The sequence below is a fragment of the Schistocerca nitens genome, chromosome 1 (assembly GCF_023898315.1).
Source record: "Schistocerca nitens isolate TAMUIC-IGC-003100 chromosome 1, iqSchNite1.1, whole genome shotgun sequence".
Classification (NCBI taxonomy): Eukaryota; Metazoa; Arthropoda; class Insecta; order Orthoptera; family Acrididae; genus Schistocerca; species Schistocerca nitens.
In genome coordinates this window covers 23,721,564-23,747,817 of record NC_064614.1, presented here as the reverse complement: position 1 = coordinate 23,747,817, position 26,254 = coordinate 23,721,564, and positions in this window count along the sequence as shown.

Here is a 26,254-nt window from a genome sequence, read left to right as displayed (position 1 = left end):
AATAGAAGCAAAATCGGACTTGTACTCAGTTAATAACTACAGTGATGCATCAAGCAAATGTAAAGTATAATTGCGCGTTCGCATGGACAAGAAGTACACACAGTAGATGCTACCGTTAATTAATAATTCGGTCGCCAGCCTACTTAGGCAATGAGTGAGTTTTTCCTTGTACAATTGGGTGCATGTACAAGCATAGTAACCTGTAGTAATGATGCGTTATATGGCAAAGTTTGGAACCAGAAAAATCCACTGAACTAAAGCTTTCTCTTTTTGTACTAATTTGGACGAGCTAAATTCACACAACACCACACTGCAATGATTACTACGAACTGTATTTAGTATATTGATCAGACTGAAATCGGGCATAGATTGCCCTAGGATAAACAGTTTTGAAACCCACATACAATGTCACTATTAAAATGGAAAAACAACACTAATGCACTTAGGATTAATGTAGAACTTAACTTTACTGGTCAAATCTGATCAACACATTTCAAGGTTTGAAAGAATGAACAAGAAAAAGGGGGGGGGGGGCCCTGAAACTGTTATGGTCGTTATACTGAAACTGTTAATTACTAAAAGTCAAATTAACACTCAAATTTCTCAATCAATGGATAACTAATCTTTTGTTTTACTTCTGAATAATTTAACTGTCATTAGTTCTGTCTCAAGTTAATTAAATAGCATCGATAACTCAATTCAAAAGACTATCTTTCAGCTTATTTATACTTCTACCAACATTTGCAATAGTTCACAGAACTATTACATTTCCTTATAGCAAAAGTTTGATTACTGATAATTCTCATTTGCACTAATTATAAACTTTCAGTTCAGGATACTCGGGTTGCACAATACGAGGTAAGGATCCTGTCTAGGTCAGTGATCAGGATAAGTCATGGCTAAAGCAATTCTGGTAAAATTCACGTTATTATTACACAATTAGAAACAGTTTCGACACTGGTCCACACATTTACACTTCTAAAGATGAAATAAAGGTTTGACCTGTGCAAGTCGGTGCGGCGGTTGGCGGGCAGCGAGGTTACGGGCAGCACGGCACACATACAAGCGCGGCTAAGGCTCACGCTACATAGGCACTTTCCATCTTCTTAGCGTCGTAATCTTTCCAATATTGTGCCTCAGAATATAGCCATGCCAAGTAGTCATCGGAATCGGTGCATCCGAGGCTCAATGGAATCCACTTTTACTAGGTAGCCTCCTCGGTACAGTACTTGTTCCTCGGATCAATTTACCACTCCGACCCTTACTGTTGCTCGCCTCCGACTGACTGCTGTGCCCGTTGCGCCGAACCGCGCCCAGTGTGCGTTTTCCCGCGCTCGCCTGCCTCCACCTTTTCCCGCTCCCCTACAGGTAGGGTATTCACCACAGGTTTTCTATTACACATATTCTAATGCATTACCTACGTATGGACCAAGTGTTTAAATTACAATTTCCACATTTTACAATATTTTTAACATTAAGTGCACTTTCTTTTGATTACCACATTCTCTGAAATCTAACATAAATAATAATATTCATTACAAAAGTTACTCGCAGTTTCTTTAACATCACTATACGAGCCGAAAAAGAAGTTCAAAACCCTGCCAACATTAACTTATCTAAATTCATAGAGGAAAAAATTATTATAGATACAGTTGTCGTTACAAGTGTTCTGGGTTTGTGATGGCGGGAGGACACAGTGTTAGCAATGTAGGCTTCGACGGGCGGTTCTGTCTTCACTTAAAACTTCCAGGCTGATAGGTGTAAGGTGTCAGGCAAATCCAACACCTTCCATGAAAACCGTGACATGATAGCAAATCCGACAGTATGTCACATAGTTCCGAATAAATCCTGACATTAAATTAACCAAAGTAATACGATCAATGAATGAGCAAATGGAATACCACAGACTAACACAAGAATGCCTAAGTGCATGTCATACCTTCCCACCGTGAGACAGACGCAGTTCCGAGGAGAGAAACGAGAACAGAAGCCGAGAGAAGAGTCGTGTAGGCTAGGAGGCCCGACGATAAGGGACGGACCCCCACGCCGCCATCCGACCGCCAAGACTACCTCCCCAGCCCATGTTAAAAGATAGAGCTCTCTAGAAGAACAGTATAGATCTTATAATAATACTAAAAGGGCCACACCAGCTGAAAGTTTTAGCGTGAGACTATACGCGTCTCTGTTACGTTGCAAACATTAAAAACATTGCCCCACCACGAAAAGTATAACGTTTCTCATTGGATGGACAGAATTTTTGTAGGCGGAGCTTAAGGTTAACATTGAGACCCTGATTGGTCAGATTAAAACACAGCCAGATGGCTTTTCTAAAACCAACCTCGGTAAATTGTTGTAAGGAGAAGCTAGAAGGAGTTGCTTCCGAGACGGCGAGGTGTGTGGAGCTCTGCCGCCCGCCGCCCCCTAACGCTGCCTAAACACCGACAAGTTAATGAACTCACGCGATGCGAGCGCATAAGGCTTCACTCAGAACTGCAGAAGTCTTATCTGTTACATCCCCTTTTTATGTAATACTAGTGTCGATCGTCAATTAAATCTCATGGTGTTCACATTTGCTACTTGAAGTAAAAATCTGAAACGCGATGATTTTTCTGTTATATAATTTTTGAGAGGCCACATCATCCATTGTAATTTACCACAAGTTAAATAAGTAATTAAAGATAATTGAGGGTCACTGTAGAACATTTTGATAGTTTTCTCTTTCATGAAACTTCACTTAAACCTACATTATAGATGTGATATGGCATAGGTCATCCTTCGATCCATTAGAGAACTTGGAAACCCATTAAGGGAATATTCGTTCACATTTTTGTTGAACGCAGTTGGTTTTTATCATCCTGTATTAAAATACTCCTTTTATAAACAGTGCAATTTATAAACAACGTTTTGTGAGTAGAATAAAAATTCCAATGGTAAACTTAACGGCTTTTTCGACCTTATTTTACCAGCTAACTAAAAATAGGAAAGCCTTCAACCCCTTCCACTAAATTCAGTTACTATTAAGATTCTTTTGCAGGGACTGCAGCGGAGCTGACGCTAAAATCATTAAGTATTTGATTATATCATCGCTAGTCTCACTGAACTCTTCTGAACTCTACATGTCATGTGTGGTCTGGCGTCTCCTTACCAGCAAAACGTCCCAGGTTCAAACTAGTCAATTCCCTAAAAACCACGCTCAGAGCGTCGTTGCGCGAATGTGGTAGGGAGACACGACTTAGAACAAACAGACACCACGCAGAATATTAGATAGGCTGTGGTCACTCTATAAAACTCGGCCCTGACGTTTCGCCTCCGTCTGCAGAAGGCATTCTCCGAGGTAAAGCGGCGAACTGCAAAGAGAACTCTAGGAAGCGCTGATTATATAGGCGTTACGCAGGGAGCCACTGTCCATCAAATTTACTATGGAGACGGAGAGTAATGGGCAACTGAATTTTCTTTATGTGTCTGTGACTAAACGACGGGACGGAACGTTGGGGCATAAGGTGTATAGAAAGGCCACGCACAGTGATTGTCATCTGCGTAAAGATTCAAACCAGCACCCTAGACAAAAATTGTACGAAATTTGTGAACCTGTTTCTTTAAAAAATGAGATTGAACACCTACGGTCGACTTTCGTGAAGAATGGCTATTGTAGCAAGGAGATTGATCGAACACTTCGCTCTAAGCAGAGAATCAGGTGCATCGACAAACAACAGCCGCCCAACGGCAAGGTTTCTCTTCCGTCCATTAGTAAGGTCACAGATCGCATTGGGAAAGTGTTAAGTAAGTATGGGCTGTTCCCATACCATTGCTTGGCAAGCTGTCCAAGTAGAAAAATACAATAGCTAAACACAAGGTGTCGTCCCATTTGTTAAATTTGGCTATACGCTCATATACCTTCAGCCACTTGTTTGGATCTTGGCCATCGTCATCAGATAACCCGGAAGGATGTCTCGTGTGGTGACACATAGTTGCTGTCGCAATGTCATCTTCTTCTTCTGTCTCCGATAGATTGTGGTCTGTTGAATATGGCTGGAACTCGGGTTTCTCGCCACGTAAACGGCGGCTCTGTCGTGGCCTGATGGGAGCCACTTTCCCGTCGATAATGTGCGCTATCACAAGTTCCAATACCGGACGCCTCCATCAGAATAATGACACGTAGAAGAAGGTATAATTAGATCAATGACGAACACTAACGTCACTTAACGAAGGTTTATTCAGCACTTGCACATATAAGAGAGCGGGGCGAACTGCCCCCGACCAGAACACATACGGTATATATACAGCTACAGAACATTCCAGTAAAATGATTCTTGACATTTGTGGATACTTATAGAATATACTCAAACCTAATATAGAAATTAAAATTGCACAGTCCAGATGAGTCTTAAACTCACAACCCTCCATGGAACAGTTTACTATCATAACCACTACACCATTTGTAACTCTACACTACCGCGCACGATACTCCTTAAAGCCTGTACTATAGTAAGTTGACGGGCTTCACCTTAAGAGAAAGGATTTTTGTATAGACATTGACCGCGTGTACCTGAATGGAGGCAAATCAGACTTACACCCACTCAGTAATAACAATGGTACGTCAAGCAAGTCCGAAATGCAACTGCACGTCAGGACGGACAAGAAACAACACAGAAGATGTTACCAATTTGTTGATAATACGGTCGCCAGCCTAATTAGGCATTAACTGAGTTTCTTCCCTGTACAAGTTGATGTACGTTCATACAAAACAATACGTAATGACACTGCATTATATGGTAAATTTTAGAACCAGAAAATCTACTGAACTAATAATTTCACTTTCTGTACTAATATGAACAAGCCATAAATACACAACAATACACTATGATGTTTACTACAAACTTCGTACTGTCTACTGATCTGATTAAAATCGGGCATAGGTTACCCTAGAAATAGTACTTTCGAAACATACATACAATGTAAATTTTGAAAAAGGTAAAACACTTATAAATTTTGGTTCTATATTGACTTTAACTTTGATAGTCAAATCAGTTCAGTACACTTCAGAATTTAAATGAATAGAAAAGAAAAAAAGGGGGGGGGATCCTGAAACTGTTATGATCACTGTATTGAAAATATTGATTAAAGGATTCATTAAGCACTCAAGATTTCCAATACGTGAGTTACTACTCTTTTTTAGCTTATTTCCTGCTCATTTAACTACTATTATTTTTGTCTCAAATTAATCAAACTTCATTACTAAACCAATTTCAACATTATCTTCCAACTTTGGCAGACCTATGTTCTTTACTAGTATATTCATTAACAATAAAGTTCTTTAAACATCATTCTAACATAGATAGGTCTGCAGGTAATTCTTATTAACATAAACTTTAAATCTTCATTTCGGGACACTCGGATTGCACCACATGTGGAAAGGACCCTGTCTAGGTTAGTGATGAGGATAATTAAATGATAGGACAATTCTGGTAAAAGTTAAGTTGTTATTGAACAGTCAGGAACAAAAGTAACACTGGTCCACACGAATACAGTACTAAAAGTTTCCTGTTCGTATTGATGCGGCGGTTGGCGGGCGGCGAGATGGCGAGGCGCAAAGCACGCATACAATCGCAGCTTTGGCTCTTGATGTATCGGCACTTTGCTTCTTCTTAGCGTCGCAATACTTTTCCATTTAGTGCCTATGGAATATAGCCATGCTGTATAGTCGTCGGAAACGGCACATCCGAGGCTCAATGAAATCACGTTTTCCAGGAGAGCCTCCTCGATCCAGAACGTCTTTCTCAGACCGATGCCCAACTCCGACTACTACTGCTGAGCCCGTTATGCCGTGCCGCGCCCGTGTGCATTTTCCCGCGCTCGCCTGCCATCCACCTTTTACCGCTCCCCTACAGACAGGGTATTCACAGAAGGTTTTGCATTCTACATATCCTAATACATTGCCTACGTATGGACCAGACACACAATTACAATTTTAAACATGTTACAATAGATTCAACATGGGTTACACTTCAATTCTGTTATAGCATTGCTTGAAATTTGACATAAATATTAATATTCACATCGAAAGTTGTTTACAGTTTCTTTAACATAATGACATGAAAAGAAAAAGAAATGAAATCAAAACATTGCTTACACTAATTTATCGAAAATCAGAAGAAAAAAATTTCATATGTACAATAGTATAGCGTTGGTGTTGTTAAACATTGTGCTACTCATCCGCTTCTATGACAATATTGTTATAAGTCTTACTGTGCAGTGTGGGACCCCCATCAGATAGGATTGACAAAGGATCTCAAAAAAGATCAAAGAGCAGCAGCTCATTTTGTATTATCGTGAAATAGAAGAGATGTCACAGATATGGTACGTGAATTAGGGTGGCAATCATTAAAACAGGTACAGAAATAGCATGAAGGTTGTTAATTGAACCCCGTGCCAACCACTTAGTTGTGATTTGCAGAGTAATCATGTAGATGAAGCTAGTCCTTAAAACTATTTTCAGACCCACCAGGAAAATAAAAGAATATTTAAGACCGGCCAAAGGTGCACGATGTCCTTTGGCTACACGGGGCGTATGTAAAATTACTTGTAGTTTGTGGACAGGTTTACATCGGTACCACAAAGACAAGAATTAACAGCCGTCTTGTTGAAAAAAAGACGAATTGTCACCTGGGTCACAGGGATAAATCGACCGTAACAGAACATGTTTACTAGGAAGGTAATCATGAAATAAAATTCAGCGAGACGAGCGTCACATCTAAAACCTAGCATTATTACGCGCACATGTATAGAGATGCTATCGAGATTGATAAACACCGTAATAATATTAACAGGAAAGAGGAGAGTGTTAAACTGGATAAAATTTAGATGTTAGCGTTGCACCGGAAGCATGACGATCGATTAGCTTGAATCGAGAATGTTGGCATTACCAGAGGCAGTCTTGTAGCCGACGCCACGTGATGGACAGTGGCGCCCTCTGTACTGCCTATATAACCAGCGGTGGCTCGTGTTGTCTCTGCAGTTCGCCGCTGTACCTCGGAGGATGTCTCCCGCAGTCGGAGACGAAACGTCAGGGGAGAGTTTTATACATCGACCACGGCCTATCAGTCCGGAAGTCTTAAGTGAAGACAGTGTTAGCAAGCTTGTGAATCCTCGCAACTCATGTCCGTCGCATCGCTGCACTGCCGCTACCAGTTGAATCCAATGTTGCCAGATAAAGATATGTTTGCCGCGGCATCGAAAGTATGGCCAATCTTAAGACTGCTTGGAATTTTAAATCAAACACTGGATGTTTTATAAGACGCACCTGAATTTTAGAGGCAATTTTTCGTAGAAAAAAGTGCCTTTTATAGTCTTTAAAATAAGGTACTTGTTCTCATGCCGCAGATGATAGAACTGGGGACTTCTCAGCCTTTGGATCTGGTTTGAACCTTACTTTGGTTCCATATCTAAATCTTATACCACTCTCGTGTTCGGTTTTAGGAAACCAAACGAAGAACGCGTTTGCCGATAGCGGCTATGGCGTCCCGCTTGAATTTGCTCATACAACGCCCTGATTGGCTAACTTCAACGCTCATTAGCTCGGAAACATGGTCATGAATCGACTTTCTCTTAACAATTATTTCTCAGCACGTGTCCTGTAGCACCTTTACAAACTTTTTAGACTGTTTATGACCACCCTGTATATGAAGTAACATCTGAAAAAAATCGATATTGGCATACATTCCTATCAGCTTTAAGGGTGGAGCGGGGAAATGGAGGGGCAAAGTCCAAAAATATCAGATAGCGAACTGTCGAAGCGCAGTTTTCGTGGTCACTACTTAGTTTTTTGACAGTCCTAAATCAATTTAATGCGTATGTTTGGAGACGAGGGCAAGAAATACTGACACGTAAAAATAACTGAAGGCGATGGCTTTTTGTATAACATCTTCCCTGATTATTGTCAGTCACCTAGAAATGTAAGAAAGAGTGGAAACGGAATGACATGTAAAAATTTTACGAAATAACTGACATTAATGTTCAACTCATTGGCTGAAATTCCGATGATTTACCACAGATAGGTCATAGAACGGGGTATCTTAGAAGACGGTGAACTACAAGTAATCCTAATTAATGAAATTGCAGAGTAATTGACTATTACAGAAACGACAAGGGGTGCGAGCAGAGGACAATGAAACAAGCAAATAATCCTATCAACTACAGGCCCATAAACGATTTTTTTCTCTGATACAACGTATGAATAAGTGCAGTCATGCCAATATTGCAACACTGTTAATCTTAATGGCTGCGATACTGCTGCTGTTTATGGTCAAAGGATGCGTATGTGGTAGATGCATGAGAGCACACAGGCACACTTTCATGTCACTGCTCGGATATGTGTAGCATAAATCTTCGATAACAAGGTGTCGGACTTGGCTCTCAGATTCCCCAACTTTAACCCGTTGCACTCTTAACAGTTTTAAATAAGCCTGAGAGACAGCAACTGTACAAGATATAAACCAGCCAAAATGTTGCAAAAAAATTTTACTTCTATCGGGTTCCGACCTCTAATACCTGTGTCTTCATCTGAAAATCTACAATTACCTAAAAAGATTATGAATAAAGATTAACACAGAGAGAAACTATTGCGAGGACAGTTTTTATTCCGAGCAGACTCATAAGGAGACTGCAGTCACATGTAGGAAATGTCGAACTAATTTAAAAGCAATAATGCTATCGTCACATAAAATATTTCATTTAGACGTTAATATAAAACAACATAAAATTAAAGACCCTGAAATCGACATAAAACTGGTAACTGCCAGTAAAATTACAGTTTCGTGGCATAACAGAGTACATGCCGCTAAAGGATGCAAGAGGTAACAGTCACAGCCAGACTAAGAAGGAAACGTCAACAACTTGACCTTTTATTTTAAGGAGGAAAAAGTACACTCACAATTTATCAGCCCAAACAATATATCCCTCCCGAAAATTTTGGCCGCAATTCCGATAATACCCAGTTATGATCTTATGAATGTAGTGTTATTTTAATTTAGCGCTCACTGGTTCTCCGTCATTCGCTCCGTCCCACTACAGCCACCTAATGCCCAACTGCTAAACACTGTACAGCCGACTGATAACCAATTCCCTCCTATTTGTTGGACTTTGATGGTAAAGGAGATGGAGGGGAGAGGTGGACACATTTGCCCAACGTTTTATTAAATATTGTCCGCGAATACACTTTTTTTCCATACGAAAAAAGTTAGTAATATGGATACATAAAATGTCAACCTCACGAACATATAGGTTCTATAGTATTCAACAATAATCTGTTTCTATTTGAAAACTATAAGTAATTTTGGCAAATCAAATGTCAACCTCACGCACAAATGCGTTCGATAATATTGAACACTGATCTCATATCGATATTCTGCAGCTATACCGGGTGAGTCCGTAACATCCCTTTTATTTCGTGAATGGTTACACATATCTGAACGAGGTTTTAGGCAAATGTTAGAGCGTCAAGAGACACGTATTTTTTTGTTTGGTTAATGGTTTTAGCACTGGTATCATCGGAGAAATCGAAGCAAGTACATTTTTAAAAACTGAACTGTATCCTTTTTTTTATTGCATCCGATAGCTGTTGAGAATATTATTATAGCGATATAGCGCTTGTTCATGTTGACGTTGAACACTGTTGTACAAAATTCGAAACATTTCTATAATTTGAGAGCATGATGGCCAGAATCGGTATTAACTGTGCAAACACCGCCAAGCAGAGCTCTCGGGCTACGCTGTGTCAGAATGTCAATACATTTGCTCGTTTAGTTCCTTGCACTGCAGGCCGCTCATTTCTGCTTCAACATTCGTTACGTGCAGACATGTATACCAATGAGTTGGATTCTCTACTTATATATGGTGCAAATATAAAAAAAATGTCGTAGAAACAATGCGACGGCATGTAGTTATGTATCAGGGTCACCAATGTCCAACTCTCCAAGCAGTTACACGAATGACGAAGACGCTAGTGACGACAGGTTGCTTGAACGTCAAAAACAGGACAAGAAAGATGACAGCAACTGTCAGGGAACACAAACAAGCTATTCTGGCTACTACGCTAATGAGCCCACACAGTGGTTCGAGACATATTGCCAAGGAATGTGGAGTTAGCCACAGAGTGACAGTCGCATCCTGCATCGACAGGTTTTGCGTCCGTATCATCTGTCACTACATCAGGCGCTCGACGACAGTGATTCCGGACGTCGTGCAGAATTTTGACGGTTTGTCCTTCAGCAACTGGGAGATGACCTACTATTTTCTAGCGTGTGCTCTTTGACGATGAAGCAAGGAGTACTAACCACGCCAACGTAAATTTGCATAACATACACTATTGGGCAACCAAACCTCCTTGCTTCGTCAGGTGTATCATCAGCGGCCGTGGAGCCTAAACATATGGTACGACATCATAGGATATTGCATTGTGGGACCTTACTTCATCTCAGGCGTTCTACATGAACATTCGTATGCACACTTTCTGACGGACATTCTACCGGTTCTTCTAGAAGAGGTACCACTGGATATTCAACAGTGTATATGGCTAAAATACGACAGTTTTCCAGCTCACTCGTCCCATGTTGCGACGCAGGTACTGAATGGAAACTTTCCTGGACGTTGGATAGGACGAAATTCTACTGTAAAATGCACTGCGAGGTGCACCGATTTCGTTATTCTTGATTTTCTTCTTTGGGGAGCACTCAAAAATACTGTATATGACGAAGCCCCAATTACGTCAGAGGATATGTGTCGTCGAATCGCCCGTGCATCATCCGCTTTAGTTCCATCTGTTCGTTGTTCTTCCGAACGGCGCTTGCAAATTTGCCTTTCAGTCCATGATCAATAGATTGAACACATGCTTAAATACATGATAAAGTTCTTTTTATTTTATGTTTTTTAGACGTAATTTATGTTAAGTGGTATGGGTGGTTACCAAATCATTGTTAGTAAGTTGTTTACTTCATTTACGTATGTACGAAACTGTATTGCAGTGTCAAATAAGTTGACAGCGTGTATTGCACATACCTGTAGCTGGGAACACTGTTATTCAGCATGGAACGACGTTTCGTTAAGAAGAATATCTATTTTGCTATGTACGGGCTGTCACCAAAGTATTTTATTAAAATGTTTAGTTCAACGAATGTATGCCATATGATGTAATTTAGAGCAGTGTAGGCAGAGACAGTTGTCTGACAACATGTATTTTAGTTCTAAGAAGCACGCAACCACATACAGGAAAAGAGGTCAAATCCTCCTTCTGACATTTAGATATTTAATACGGTAATTCCTTTTTGCTGGCATATAAAGCCTTTTTATTTTTGGAGAATGAACAGTTGACTTTTATGTTTCAGCTCACGTAAATAGGGGAGGATACACAAATGTGAAAAAGTTTTCCTAAGCACTTTGTGATGCACTAGATATTAGGCTATGTCGTATTTATATTTACAACATTCATAGGTCAACCTGCATCAAGGTCGCAAATTGGTTGAACGGGAAATATTGATTTATTCACCTACCGCTGCCCTACCTACGCAGCCTGGTCCGAGGCGACTGCTTCGCAGTGTTCGCAGCGCAAATACGGTTCCCAGCCACCGTGCTCTGACGTTCCAGGACATTTATCGAGTTTTTTTTTACGACGGGGTTCAATGCCAACATTAACAAATGCTATATCACTGTAATTGTCTTCAAGAGCCAACGAATATAATTGTAAAGCGTATACTGTTCCATTAAAAAAAAAAAAAAAAAAAAAGAGTACTTCAATATTTCAGTTGATGCCAGCGCTAAAAATGTTAAGCAAATGAAACCATACGTGCCTCTAGACGCTCTAGTATTTGCAGAAAACTGGCTGTGTAACAGTTCACGAAATAAAAGGATTGTTACGTCTTACGTGACTCAAAGTTTCAAAAGCAAAATGAGGAAAGCTGAGCAACTGAAGACTCAGTGTGAAGTGAAATTAGTGATTCTTCGCTATACAGTGTAGCCATGTCAGTCACGTTGAAGAATGTTGCATCTCCTGCAATCGTACTTCAACACTCTCAGCTTTTAAGACCAATTCTTGGTTGAGAATACTTGGTTGTAACAGCCAAGTAACTACCTACTGTGTGAATGATGGATGTATGGAAAGCAGATATAAGGCTTAAGTTTGTAAATAGTGTAAGTTTCATTTTAAATCTTGTACATAATCTGACTGTTCTTAACTGAGGATCACTGGAATGAATAATTTACTTTAATTTTTGACAATACTTGGTCGTAATAGCCAAGAAACTAGCAAATGTCTGAATGATGGATTTCATGAAAGCAGATGTAAGTATTAAACCTGTAAATATTAGAAGTTTAAATTTAATTCATGCAAATCATTTTACTGTTTATTGACTGAGGATTATTAAAATTAATGAAACTCAAGTTTTTCTAATCACAATTTTGTAATGTGTTTATCTGACATGTTGCACACCCAGGAGGATTCCCTCTGTTATGGGTCTATGGAATGAATAATTAATCTAATATAAATCTAATCCAGCGCACAACAGTCGGGTTAATAATAGAATAGCGCTCCGTTACTTCTTTAGTGATACGCTCACTCGCTTCATTCATTTACACTGCATTTGTAAAGCGCGACATAACAATGTTCAAAGCAAAGTGATCTCTTTTACAAGGCACATGCAAGAAACCGCGCACTCTGGCGTAATGAACAAAGCATGTTGCCTGTGTCACAGCAGTATTTCACAAGCCTCTTACTCATTCCACCGTGCAGTACTTAATGTTCGGGCATTAGCGAGCGTGTTTTTCACGCGCGTGTGCGTGGAATTCGCTCCAACATTAAAGACCGCTGTTTGTTGTACGTGATTGGCCACACGACGTGTTTTAGCACGTTGTGCACCCTTGGGATTCTGCATTCACGCGGTGCGAACGCGCTTGGATGCATTCGATGTGCGTGTTTCTCACGCACGGGAAATGTGCTGCGTTTTGAATCGTCTGGAAGAAGCTGCCTTCTAGGAAGAAAGGAGGCTACTAAGCTGTTACATCCAACACAGCTGAACAGTGCAGCGACCGGTGATTTACCTAAACTCTGTTCGTGTGCGTTTCCGATGTTGTTTACCCTAGTTACAGGTTACTGTGTTTCGTGCAATTGGACTCGTTAGTGAAACATTAACACTCTCGAAGCGCGCCTGCGCAATATGGAGCCACTGATATGATGAGCCCGCTGCAGAAGAGTCGGTATAAGTTAGAGGAATAGTCTGTATGCAAATATTTCTTCTGTGGGCAGATGTTACGTCTGGACGGCGAAGTAATAATTATGAAAGTGCAGAGACATCCACGGCAGTAGAGCACAGGGGGCGAAGAATACAATAACAAATACAAAATGAGAGAATCATGGCGAGGAGTTACAGCAGCCGTTTGGGAAAATCGGATGAAATGGATGATAAGCAGAAATCATATCTTGGTAGGCGCTGACAGTAAAATATTTCATTAATATTTATATGCAGCGTACTAAGATATATATTCATGAATAAAATGTCAACAAGCAAATTTTTAGACTAAAAATACCAGTCTTCATTCGAGAATGTTAAAAAAATGTTCAAATGTGTGGGACCAAACTGCTGGGGTCATCGTTCCCTAGGCTTACACACTACTTAAACAAACTTATGCTACGAACAACACACACACCCATGCCTGAGTGAGGACTGCAACCTCCGCCGGTAGGGGCCACGCAATCCGTGACATGGTGCCTCAGACCCCGCGGCTACTCCGAGAGGATGTTAGATAACGATGTCACCATGGTACAGATCCTTGAGAGAGACCGTGGTAATCAGCAAAATCCCTTTGTCTAATGTGCAGGAATACTTCCGATTATGCATGTCATTGCACCATTAAAAGCTGGCCGGTGTGGCCGTGCGGTTCTAGGCGCTTCAGTCTGGAACCGCGTGACCGCTACGGTCGCAGGTTCGAATCCTGCCTTGGGAATGGATGTGTGTGATGTCCTTAGGTTAATTAGGTTTAAGTAGTTCTAAGTTCTAGGGGACTGATGACCACAGAAGTTAAGTCCCATAGTGCTCAGAGCCATTTGACCCATTTTGAGCACCATCAAAATTGTTGCCGTCATGTTATATCACAAAATTGCGAAGTGCACTTTGTTGTATGGCAGCATCTACCACATCCGTATTAACATCGACTGGGCCGTGAAAAATTCCCCATTTATTAGATAAAATGCCAAGTGCCCATGCCACATAAAGTCCTGCTTCTGATAGTCTTGAGTTAAAGACTTTTTGCTTATTAGTCAAGTTTTATGCACTGTTTGGTCTGATTAAATTGTCACTCACTGCAGAAGCTCCGTCAGATAGAAATAAGTAAGAGATTTTCAGTCCACAAGGATCATTTGGGAGTGATGCTGCATCTCGAAAATTCAGATATAATTGTGAACTTTTTACCTAGTTCAGTTACATTACAGTCTCCTTAATGACCAAATGTCCTTCCGTTTATTAATCTGAAACAACAATTACTGTGTGGTCATTACTACCATAGGAAATTAGTTATTGTAATTATAATAATCGCTGATTGATCTTATTTTGGTCTGGAACCGAGCGACCGCTACGGTCGCAGGTTCGAATCCTGCCTCGGGCATGGATGTGTGTGATGTCCTTAGGTTAGTTAGCTTTAATTAGTTGTAAGGTCTAGGCGACTGATGACTTCAGAAGTTAAGTCGCATAGTCCTCAGAGCCATTTTTGACCATCTTATTTTATAGCTGCTAAAGTGTTTTCCATCTATGGATCCCTCACAGTGTCGGAAGTCTTTGGTCTTCCCATACTGGTCGCTGATATTCTTCCACTCTTCTGTGGGCGATGGTTTCCTTTATTCCTCTTTCAGCATCTGCAGTGACAGAAGTTACAGAAGGGTGAAAGGCTATCAAAGTTTAGATGATGGCGTTGCTATCCTAAGTGGAGAAGAATTACAGATTCCGGCGAATGGAGTGAACAGCCTAATGAACCAGAATATGGATTGAGATAAATCGGAGAACGACAAAAGTAATGAGAAGTAGTAGAAATGAGTACAGAATGATCAGGATCGGTGATCACGAGTAAGATCAGGTTAAGAAATTCTACTACTTAGGCAGAAGATTAATCGAAGAGGGACGGAGCAAGGAGGATAGAAAAAGCAGGCTGCCACTGGCGAAGGCGATGCTAATAGCATGCAAACATAGTCGTTAATTTGAGGAAGACATTTCTGAAAGCGTACGTTTGGAGTACGGTATTCTAGGTGTTAGACACTGACTGCGCGGAAAGTGGACCAGAGGAAAATCGAAGAATTTAAAATGAGATGCTACAGAAGAATGCTGAGAGTAAGGTGGACTGAAAAGGTGAGTAATGACGAGGTTCTCGGCAAAATCGGCAAGGGAAGGAATGTGTGGAAAACTCTGACTAGAAGAAGGGACAGTACATCCGTTAAGAGATCAGGGAGCGACTTCCACAGTACTAGAGGGAACTGTAGAGGGTAAAAACTGTAGAGCAAGACAGAGACTGGGGTATATGCAGCAAACAATTGAGGACGTGGCCTGCAAGAGTTTGTCTGAGATGAATAGGTTGGCACAGGAGAGGAATTCGTGGCGGGACGCATTAAATGTGTCAGAAGACTGAAGATTAAAAAAACTACAAAATAAAATAAAAGCGTCCGCCATATGAGCGTAATGTATCTCCCATAATGCCAGAAATTGTAGCTCACCAAAAAAAAAAAAAACTCAAAATGTAGAGAACGTGGCGAATTTCCTGTCTCAAACACCTGTAAAATGTTATTTGCTGCCGGCCGGTGTGGCCGAGCGGTTCTAGGCGCGTCAGTTTGGAATCGCGAGACCGCTACGGTCGCAGGTTCGAATCCTGCCTCGTTCATGGATGTGTGTGATGTCCTTAGGTTAGTTAGCTTTAATTAGTTGTAAGTTCTAGGTGACTGATGACTTCAGAAGTTAAGTCGCATAGTCCTCAGAGCCATTTGGACCATCTTAGTTTAAAGCTGCTAAAGTGTTTTCCATCTATGGATCCCTCACACTGACGGAAGTCTTCTGTCTTCCCATACTGGTCGCTGATATTCTTCCACTCTTCTGTGGGCGGTGGTTTCCTTTATTCCTCTTTCAGCATCTGCAGTGACAGAAGTTACAGAAGGGTGAAATTGCAGACCGCTTTGCCGGCCGTTGTGGCTGAGCGATTCTAGGCGCTTCAGTCTGGAAACCCGCAATCGCTACGGTCGCATGTTCGAATCCTGCCTCAGGCATGGATGTGTGTGCTGTCCTTAGGTTAGTTAGGTTTAAGTAGTTCTAAGTTCTAGGGGACTGATGAGCTCAGATGTTAACTCCCATAGTGCTCAGAGCCATTTTTTTGTGATTCGCACCTTTAGAAATTGTTGGTGAAAGACTGCGAATTTTCTTTTTGCCTACATTCATATATTGCGGGAAATTCTTCCCATTGTCTGTGTACTATGCAATTTATTCGGGATGTTTACAATACATGTGAAGTGGTGCATTGTCCTGTTATATTTCCGGTAATGTATAAAAACGCGCAACATTTAATTAAATATTGACCTTTACATAGAGTTAGTGGCAGACCTCTATATAGAGAGCGATCATTAATTAAAAATAGCACGTTGTTTTTAAAGATTAACCGACGCCAGTGGACAACTATTGCAGCGCACAATGCAAGGAAAGCATCCATATTTAACGAAAATCCTCTCATAGTTGGTATTAACAAGACGTGCAGACAGAAAATGCTTCCGCAGCTTGCACCGATGCTCTCCTGATGGGATTTCCGTGGGATTCACTCTACATGAGAAAAGTACTGGCAGGGCGCACGTGCTTCACGAATTCCGGCATAAACGCCCGTGGAAAGCACGCTCGAGCGGACGTAGCCTAAACGGCTGCAGTGGCACGGAGCAAGTGAAATTTAAGGGCTGTGCATTCAGAAGGTCATAACTACATACTATCAGAACTATAGCCCAAATTTTCACGCTAGATCGATTGACGTGGATGACATCTTGCATGTATGCTTTTTTCCCCTTAAAATATCAAGACAAGTTGGAAATTATCAACGACACTCATGAGAAAAATCACCTTCACATGAGAGCACGAATTCCGTCAATTGAAGTATTTTGATAAAACATTAACAATGTCAAAATTTCTTGCAATATTTTTCGCAAAGATACCTGCACTGATCATATAGTGCTATCCTGTTCAACACATCCTCATTTTCAAAAAACAGCCTTTTCTGTTTCTTCCAACCACAGTATTGTGTTCATCTTTATCTAGTGAAAATCTCGAAGCTGAGATTAATTTGATTGAAACTGTTGCGCTCAGTAATGGATACGAGCCAGCGGCACCGTATGATATTTTCAACAATAAAACCAGTAACAGAATTACCACTCTCAGCACTTCTAACGAACGTAATGAAAAGGGAAAAAACTCTATAGCTTTCTTAGGACCTGTATCAAGGGATTAGGTGTCTGCTCCAAAACAAATATGATCGAAATGTAGCATTTTTACTAATGACAACTTAAAAAGGTTATTCATGATTTGAAAGCTGCCAATTACCTTTACAAAACCAACTTGTCAATAATTTAATTATGATAAGGGTCCAGCCTATTATAATGAGCAAACAATACAAGTAATTTCCTTTACATACAAAGGACACCTCTTAGGAAAAAAGGCACAAAACGTGTGTAACTCATCTTTTACGACCATTTTTAACTACAGACGATAAGCCTAAAGAAGCTGATGACGTCATTAAGCTACACATAGCGAAGAAAGGCTTCAGATTTAATAATCTTGAACAGTTATAAATTATCAAACACCGTTCTGTTTTTATTCTTATAGAACAGTTCCATTAACTTAATTAACTCATTTCTAGTGGTATAAAGCCTTCAGGTAGTTGCCTTCCTTCTTCCTCTCTCTCTAGTTGATTTAATACATTACAATCGTTTCGAACAAACATGTATCTAATCAAACGGTTCAAATGGCTGTGAGCACTATGGGACTTAACTTCTGAGGTCATAAGTCCCCTAGAACTTAGAACTACTTAAACCTAACTAACCTAAAGACATCACACACATCCATGCCCGAGGCAGGATTCGAACCCGCGACCGTAGTGGTCGCGCGGTTCCAGACTGTAGCGCCTAGAACCGCTCGGCATGTATCTAATATTAGCTGTTCCAGTGTGCTATATAATGTTCATTTTGCATAATACTGGCTATTGATTTGTGAGAAGGAAATTTACATGCTGTTTTCAAACGGTTTCCGTAAATTAAGCAATTGGTATCTTCGATCGCTACTAGATGGCACAACTTGTTTCATGACCACTTTGTGGCAATGTAGGCGTATGACTCTTTTAGTCTGATGCAACTTCCAGTCCTTAGCGGCGTGTATCGTGCTATGCCAATTTTACTTCTAGTTACCAGCTTTATGTTAGTTTAATTGTCTTTCATTTTGTTTTGTTTTAATATTAACTGCTAAATGTAATATTTTATGTGGCGAGAATATTATTGCTCTTCAATTTATTCTTCAGTTTGTACATGTGATTATAGTCTTCTTATAAATTTGTTCGGAACAAAAACTGTCTATTGCTTAGTTTTTTGCTATGTTCATATTTATATATAATCTTTTTGCGGAACTGTGAATTTTCTGGTAAAGGCAACAATAGTCGGTGACGAAAAATGGCAAAAGTTAAATTTTATTACAACCAGTTTGCTGCTACCATAGCGTTGAATTCTTTTGTGTGGAATATTTAATGGATATGATGTATTTCAGCTCTGTTCACAGTATCTATGAGCTACGAGAAGGCATTTGGAACAGGCCTGTGTATCGAGGAAAGACCAAACTAATGAGAAGTAGCAGAAATGACAACAGCAAGAAATTTAACATCAGGATTGATGGTCACGAAGTACATGAAGTTAAAGAATTCTGCTATCTAGGCAACAAACTAAGCAATGACGGATGGAGCAAGGAAGACATCAAAAGCAGACTGCCGCTGGGGAAAGGGGCATTCCTGGACAAGAGAAGTACGTTAATATCAAACATAGGCCTTAATTTGAGGAAGAAGTTCGGAACTGTATGGCAGTGAAACATGGACCGTGTGAAAACCGGAAAAGAATAGAATCGAAGCATTTGAGTTTGGATGCTACAGACGAATTTTGAAATTAACGTGGACTGACAACGTAAGGAATGAGGAGGTTCTGCGCAGAATCGCAGAGGAAAGGAATATGAGGAAAATACTGACAAGGAAAAGGGAGAGTACGATTGGACATCTGTTAAGACACCATGGAATGACTACCATGGTGCCGGCCAGTGTGGCCGAGCGGTTCTAGGTGCTGCAGTCTGGAGCCGTGTGACCGCTACGGTAGCAGGTTCGAATCCTGCCTCGGGCATGGATGTGTGTGATGTCCTTAGGTTAGTTAGGTTTAACTAGTTCTAAGTTCTAGGGGACTGATGACGTTAGAAGTAAAGTCCCATAGTGCTCAGAGCCATTTGAACTACCGTGGTACTAGAGGGAGCTGTAAAGGTCAAAGACTGTAGAGGAAGACAGAGATTGGTATACATCCAGCAGATACTTGAGGACGTAGGTTGCAAGTGCTATGCTGAGATGAAGAGGTTGGCACTGCAGAGGAATACGTTGCAGGTACGCTGTTTAGTTTTTTATGTTGGTAACGCCACGTGGTGCTCTGTATGAAAATCACTGGCTGTGCTGTGTGCAGTCTGTGGCTGGTTGGACTCATTGTTGAAAGATTCGGTAGTGTAGCGTTGGGCAGTTGGATGTGAACAGCGCGTAGCGTTGGGCTGTTGGAGGTGAGCCGCTAGCAGGGGTGGATGTGGGGAAGTGGTTACTATCAGAGGACGATCTAAACATGTGTCCGGCAGAAAAAGGAGATTTGTAAGACTGGATGTTATGAGATGATATGTATATTATGACATTTGAACACTATTAAGGTAAATACATTGTTTGTTCTCTGTCAAAATCTTTCATTTGCTAACTATGCCCATCAGTAGTTAGTGCCTTCAGTAGTTAGAATCTTGTATTTAGCTGGCAGTATTGGCGCTCGCTGTATTACAGTAGTTCGAGTAACGACGATTTTTGTGAGGTAGGTGATTTGTGAAAGGTATAGGTTATTGTTAGTCAGGGTCATTCTTTTGTAGGAATTACTGAAAGTCAGATTACGTTGCGCTAAAAATATTGTGTGTCAGTTTAGTGAAGATCAGAATAAGTAAAGAGAGAACTGTCTGAGTACTTTTAGTTTTGCTCAGTTGTTTGAAAATCAAATAACTTAAGATTTTTTCCAGCACTGTCATTTTTTTACATACAACGGGGAAGTTTCAACGTGGCGGGCCACATCAAACCAATCAGCAAACTGATTGCTCAATAAATAAATAAATAAATAAAAAATGCGCACTAATGATCAGATGCGTAAAACCTTCCTTCACATGAAAGGTGTCCACCTGGAACAGTGGTTCTAATGTATTCATCCTGAAATGGATTTCTGCAGTTTGTATCCTCACGAAATGTGTTAAATATTCATATATTCATTCGGAATGACTCCTATTGGGGAAACTACAGACTTCCAGACCTGTGTTTATTGCTCATATTTCCTTGTTTGATTGTGGTCCTTTCGTGGTTACCTATAATGTTCAAACACACCATATTAATGTTTGTGGTTACTTGGCAGACTGGCGACAGTCATGGTGACATCTGTGCATGTGGTTGTGGAGATACAGAAAAATATTCTAAAATGACTTACATTTCTTTCACATCCAATGCACTGCCTGCTTGGTAGCTGATGTTGCCTGTGATATTTCTCTTGTAGGCGCGTGGTACGCTTGGAAATCCCATATATTGTAAATAAATAAAACCACACCTAATTTAAGCTTAACATTAAAACATAACAGTGTTACTGATGAACAGACAAGCACCCTCACACAGCGTGATATTATGTACGAGTGGGTGCTGAAAAGTAATGCTTCCATTCTTTTTGTTCTGTTTCAAATATTGGACGAGGTGTTAAATTTCGTGCACGTTAATCGATCGACTTTCCAACTTCGCTGAAGAAAGTTGCAAACCTCTTCCTCCAGAGAGATCTGAATTGCAGCCTGTAACATGGCCGTGTGTAACGTAACTATGCCGTTGTACTGCGAGAGACGAATTCAAAGAGTCCGTCCACATATGGAGCATCTTCTCTTTGCATATGACAGCACCGGTCCACAAATGAGCGCCGCTACGTCTGCAAACAATTCGACGCCTTCGGTTGTCGTCGATCACCCTCCAAACAGTCCCGACTTGGCCCCATTTAATTCTAATCATCTGTTTCTTAAACAAAGAAAAAAGAAGAAAAAGAAAGCACATTCGAGTACTTTACTTCGATAGTGATGAAGTGGTGCAAGCAGAAGTGATTTTGTGGCTCCGTCAACTAAAAATATTCTAAAATGACGGTATCAACAAACTGGTCTCTTGTTGGAAGGTACGTGTTCTTCACTTGGGTGATTTTACTGAGGAACAAACATGCACAAAATAAATGCAAAATGTTAATAATTTTTTTTTTATTTAAAAAGCTTTAAGCTAGGAGATATTATTTGCCTGCACGCCCTCGCATATGTGCAGATAGGCTTCACACCACTCACTGCTTTTTGTGGGTGTTTGTTAGGAAGGTACAGATGAAACGTATCGTTCGTTGTGGAAAGTTACTAGAATCTGCTAATAAATTGCACCTATATATGTAAATTTCTAGTTAATGACGAAGTACGTTTTACAATAGAGTCGATGCCAAAACGAAAGTAACGAAAAATTCTGATTCACGTGCTACGGTAAGTCAAAATACTATCTGCTAGGCTTGAGGTGGGGAGCAGGAAACACCCCTTCTCGTTCCCTTCCGCCCGCAGTTGCCGATAATGCAGCATATCACACATTGTGTTACTGGTGGTCCGAAAAATGTGAACTTACCAGTAGATCAATTGAAGATAAAGTGCGAAAATGAGTCCATGATCATATTTCTGGGACTTTATTTTACATGTCCGTCTTGGTCGGATAAATTTTTACGTTTCACTATGACCGGTTTCGGCTACAGCAATTTTTAGACCATCACATATTCTGATATGGCATCAACGTCAAATTATCCATGTAGGTACATAGCAAGTGCTCACAGACTCTTACCAGTAGAGTCTGTTCTCAGCTATGTAGTCTTCCAATGTTCATCTTCTCTTTTCACTATCGTATTGACCAATGAGGATCACGTTAACAACTTCAGTTCCTCTTCTTCATTATTGTTGTTTCCTATTTTTCCAGTATTCTCTTATGTTCTCCCTGTGAAGTCTCTTCCTTTCTTCTGTCCATGTTGTTTCCTATTTTTTATTTCCTCTTCTTTTAAAGCCTTCCAAATTTAGTATATTATTTTTAAAACGGTTTCTTTCTGCTATTTGTGTTTCTTTGATGTTGTTTCTTTCTAGATCTTTCCTTACTTCTGTAATCCATGCTATTGTCGATTTCTTCTTCAAGAAATATAGGAGTATTTGTTTTGTTAGTCTATTTCAATCCATTCGGTAGAGGTGTCCAAAGAGGGTTAATCTTCGTTTGGCCATTACTTCAGATATTTTCGCTACATTTTTGTAGATCTCCTGATGACTCCTTATTTTCCAACCATCTGCAGTTTTTATTGCACCCATTATTTTTCTAATAATCCTTCTTTCCAGTACCTCTGGTCTGTCAATCTTACAGTTCATCGTTAGGCATTCAGATGCATGTAAACATTCTGGTCGTACCACTGTGGTGTAATGTTTTAGTTTTGTTTTTGTAGGTATACATTTCTTGTTGTAAAAATGTTTGGTCAAACCATATGATCTTTCCATTTTCTTAATTCTTACATGTATTGCAGATTTTTCTAGTCCATTCTGTTGCACAGTCTCTCCAAGATATTTAAATTTATTTACTCACTTTATTTTATCTATTTGTGTTTCCATGAATTTTGGCGCATTTTTTATATTTGTAATGAATTTTGTTTTTTTCAGCTGAAATTTTGAGACCAGTGCTGTTAGCTATTTTATCCAGAAGATTTATCTGAACAGCAGCTTCTGTCAGGTTTTCTGAAAGTATTGCAAAATCATCCGCAGAAGCCAAGCAGTTTACCTTAATTCCATTTGTTTTCCCTCCCAGAGTTATTGGTTCAATTTTGTCATTTCTTTGTTTCGAATTCCAGATCCTTACAATATTTCCTAGAACACAAACAGTAAAGGTCATAAACGAACACCTTGTCCAACACCAGTTATTATTTGAAATGGCTGACATACTTCTCCCATAAATTTGACTTTAGATATTGTACCTGTTAGTGTTTAACGAATTATATTTGCTAATTTTGTTTTAACACCAAAGTCTCTAATGACCTTATCTATTGTTGCCCTGTCTATACAATCAAATAAATTCTTGAAATCAATAAATGACACTTATTAGTTTACTGGTTAACATTCTATGGCGAATTATTGACTTTAAGATAAAAATTTGTTCTACACAGGATCTTCCCTTTCGAAAACCACCCTGATATTCTCCCAGTAATTTTTTCTAAAGTATCCACCACTCTGTTCAGGAGAATTTTTAATAATATTTTGTATGCCACTGGTGGAAGTGACACTCCTCTGTAATTATTGACATTTTGTTTGTCTCCCTGTTTATGTAGATGGGTGGATCAATGCTGTTTTCCACTCTACTGGAATGTTTTCAGTCTTCCAAATGTTCTCAAAAAGCCGCTGTAGATCCTTTATGATTTTAGGTTCTGACCATTTCAGTAATTCTGCTGTAATGGAGTCTTCACCACTTGCTTCATTGTTTTTCAGTGTTTCGATGGCTTCATGAATTTCTAACTCTGTTGGTGGGAAATCGTCATCTAGGTTTTGAGGTGTCACTGGAAATTCTAATTTATCTGTTGGAACTGGACAATTTAACAGCTTTTCAAAAATATTTTGCTAAATTTTCAGAATTTTCTTTGTTGTTTAATCGCATTTTGTCATTTTCATCTCTGAAACAAGTACTTGGTGATTGATATCCTTGAAGTATGTGTTTAAAAGATTGGGAAAAATTTTTAGTATTATTTATGGTGAAATTTTCTTCTATTCCAATAAGCTGAGAATTTTCGTAGTTTCTTTTGATTTTCCGGATTATTTTTGATGTTTCTTTTCTTTGTTGTCTGAATTGTTCAAGGTATTCCTCTTTTTTGAACATCTCCATTTTCTCCATTTTTGAGCTCTTTCTATTAGTACTTCTTCACAATCACCTTTTACTGTATCATATCTGAATCATATCTTCTTTTATTTTACACGTAAAGCGCCTGCTCCAAACACGAAAACTCTACTTGCAAGGTGCATTCAGACATCACATCGCTACTGTTAACAAGAAAAAGAGGAGAAAATCCTACCGTTGTCGATGCTGTAACTTAATATTAGACATCTGTAACGACACGAAAAAATGCAGTACAGCACTTACATATACAGTGCTCACCCGGCTAGCCACGCAGTCTGATGCGCTGCTTCCCGAGCGGGAATGCGTGCCTGTCCCCGGAACGAATCCTTCCGGCGGATTAGTGTCCAGGTCCGGTGTGCCGGCCAGCCTGTTTTCCATCTACCTCGGCAAATGTGCTCTGGTTCCCCTTATTCCGCCTCAGTTACACTATGTCGGCGATTGCTGCGCAAACACCGTTTCCACGTTCCTGTACACCATAATTTCTCTACCACGCAAACATTTGGGGTTACACTCGTCTGGTATCAGATTTTTCCGCGGGGGGGGGGGGGGAGGGGGGGAGGGGGAGGGGGTCCGCTGGGGGTCGAACTACACAATAAACCTGGGTTAGGTGTGGGGCGGCGGTGGGGTGGGTGGACTGCTGTGGCCTGTTGTGGGGTTGTGAACATACATACATACATACAGAGCACCAGTGTCAATAAATGACAATGCTGCTGGTGATACCATATACACAATAATGTGTACATGAGCGATGTTATTCCAGAAATATCCATTTAAGGGCAAGAATGCACTGGCCAATAGCCGCGGTGGATGCTGGATAGGCGGCTGCTTATGTCTGCATTGAAATATGAACGACAGCGTACCGATTGCAGCAAAAACCGCGAGGGAGTGCTGCACGCGCTGCCAAAAAGTCGACAACCGCGCTGTCGCAAGGTGACGGCTTTGTTGACATATGCTAGCTTATGCGGGAGACAACGGAAGTCTTCTCATTTCACGCCACACCTTTCCCATGATCACGGCGCGGTGGAATTCGACACGGAGAAACTTATTTCCGAAGTGGAAAAATCATTCTGCCATCTGAAATATGAAGATCAACGAATCAGCTACAAGTTTAAACCTTTAAATATTGGGAGGAGATGGTAGATGTATTTCGAAGAAAAAAAATTGTCACCAGATAAAAAGAAAAAGCTAGGTAATTTTTTCGGTACATATTTTTACTATAACTTTACCATTTTGCACTTTTCTGAGTCTGATGTTAAGCGGATCGATCTTGCCATTGTAGTGCATTTATTTTTACAAAATAACGTGTTGGTGCGTCTGTTGTTAATGATTTATCACTATCCTCCATGAACTGTCTCTTTTCAGTATTCTCCAACCCTTCTTGTGGCATGGGTAAATTCTTCTCGAAATTATCACCGCGCCTTTCACATGTAAAATTGTAAAACATACAACAAGCTTTTACAATTCTTTTTACCAAATTTATCTTACCGTTTAAAGGTTGATGTAATATACGGTTTTTACTAGGCAAAATGCGAAATCTGCATCTGTGTATCTACGTGCTCTGCTTAGCCAACAGTTAAATATTCTTTGTTTTTACTTAAATCATTTCCTGCATAGGGTCCTAGAACGTGGTCAAGCAAGCTGAAAGCGACATCGCCATTAATTAAATAAGGAATTTTGCCTTGAATACCTTCTATATCCTCATCGTCAGGTATTCCTAGATTCCCATGTACCAGTTATTTGTACGAAAAGAAGTCTTTAAAGACCGACCAATCTCTATACTTTCCATATGCCCCATTATCAATGTCCATTAATTTATACTTGCTGTCACAAAGTGAAATTAAATCTATTACAAAAAAGAATGTTTATAATTACAACCAGTGGAAAAATGCTGCTGTCGGAGCACCACAACTGGCGAATATATTCCTCTTTAAAACACTCTGACACAAAAGTGGGAAACTCTCTGAATCCTCATTCTGCCTTCTTTACT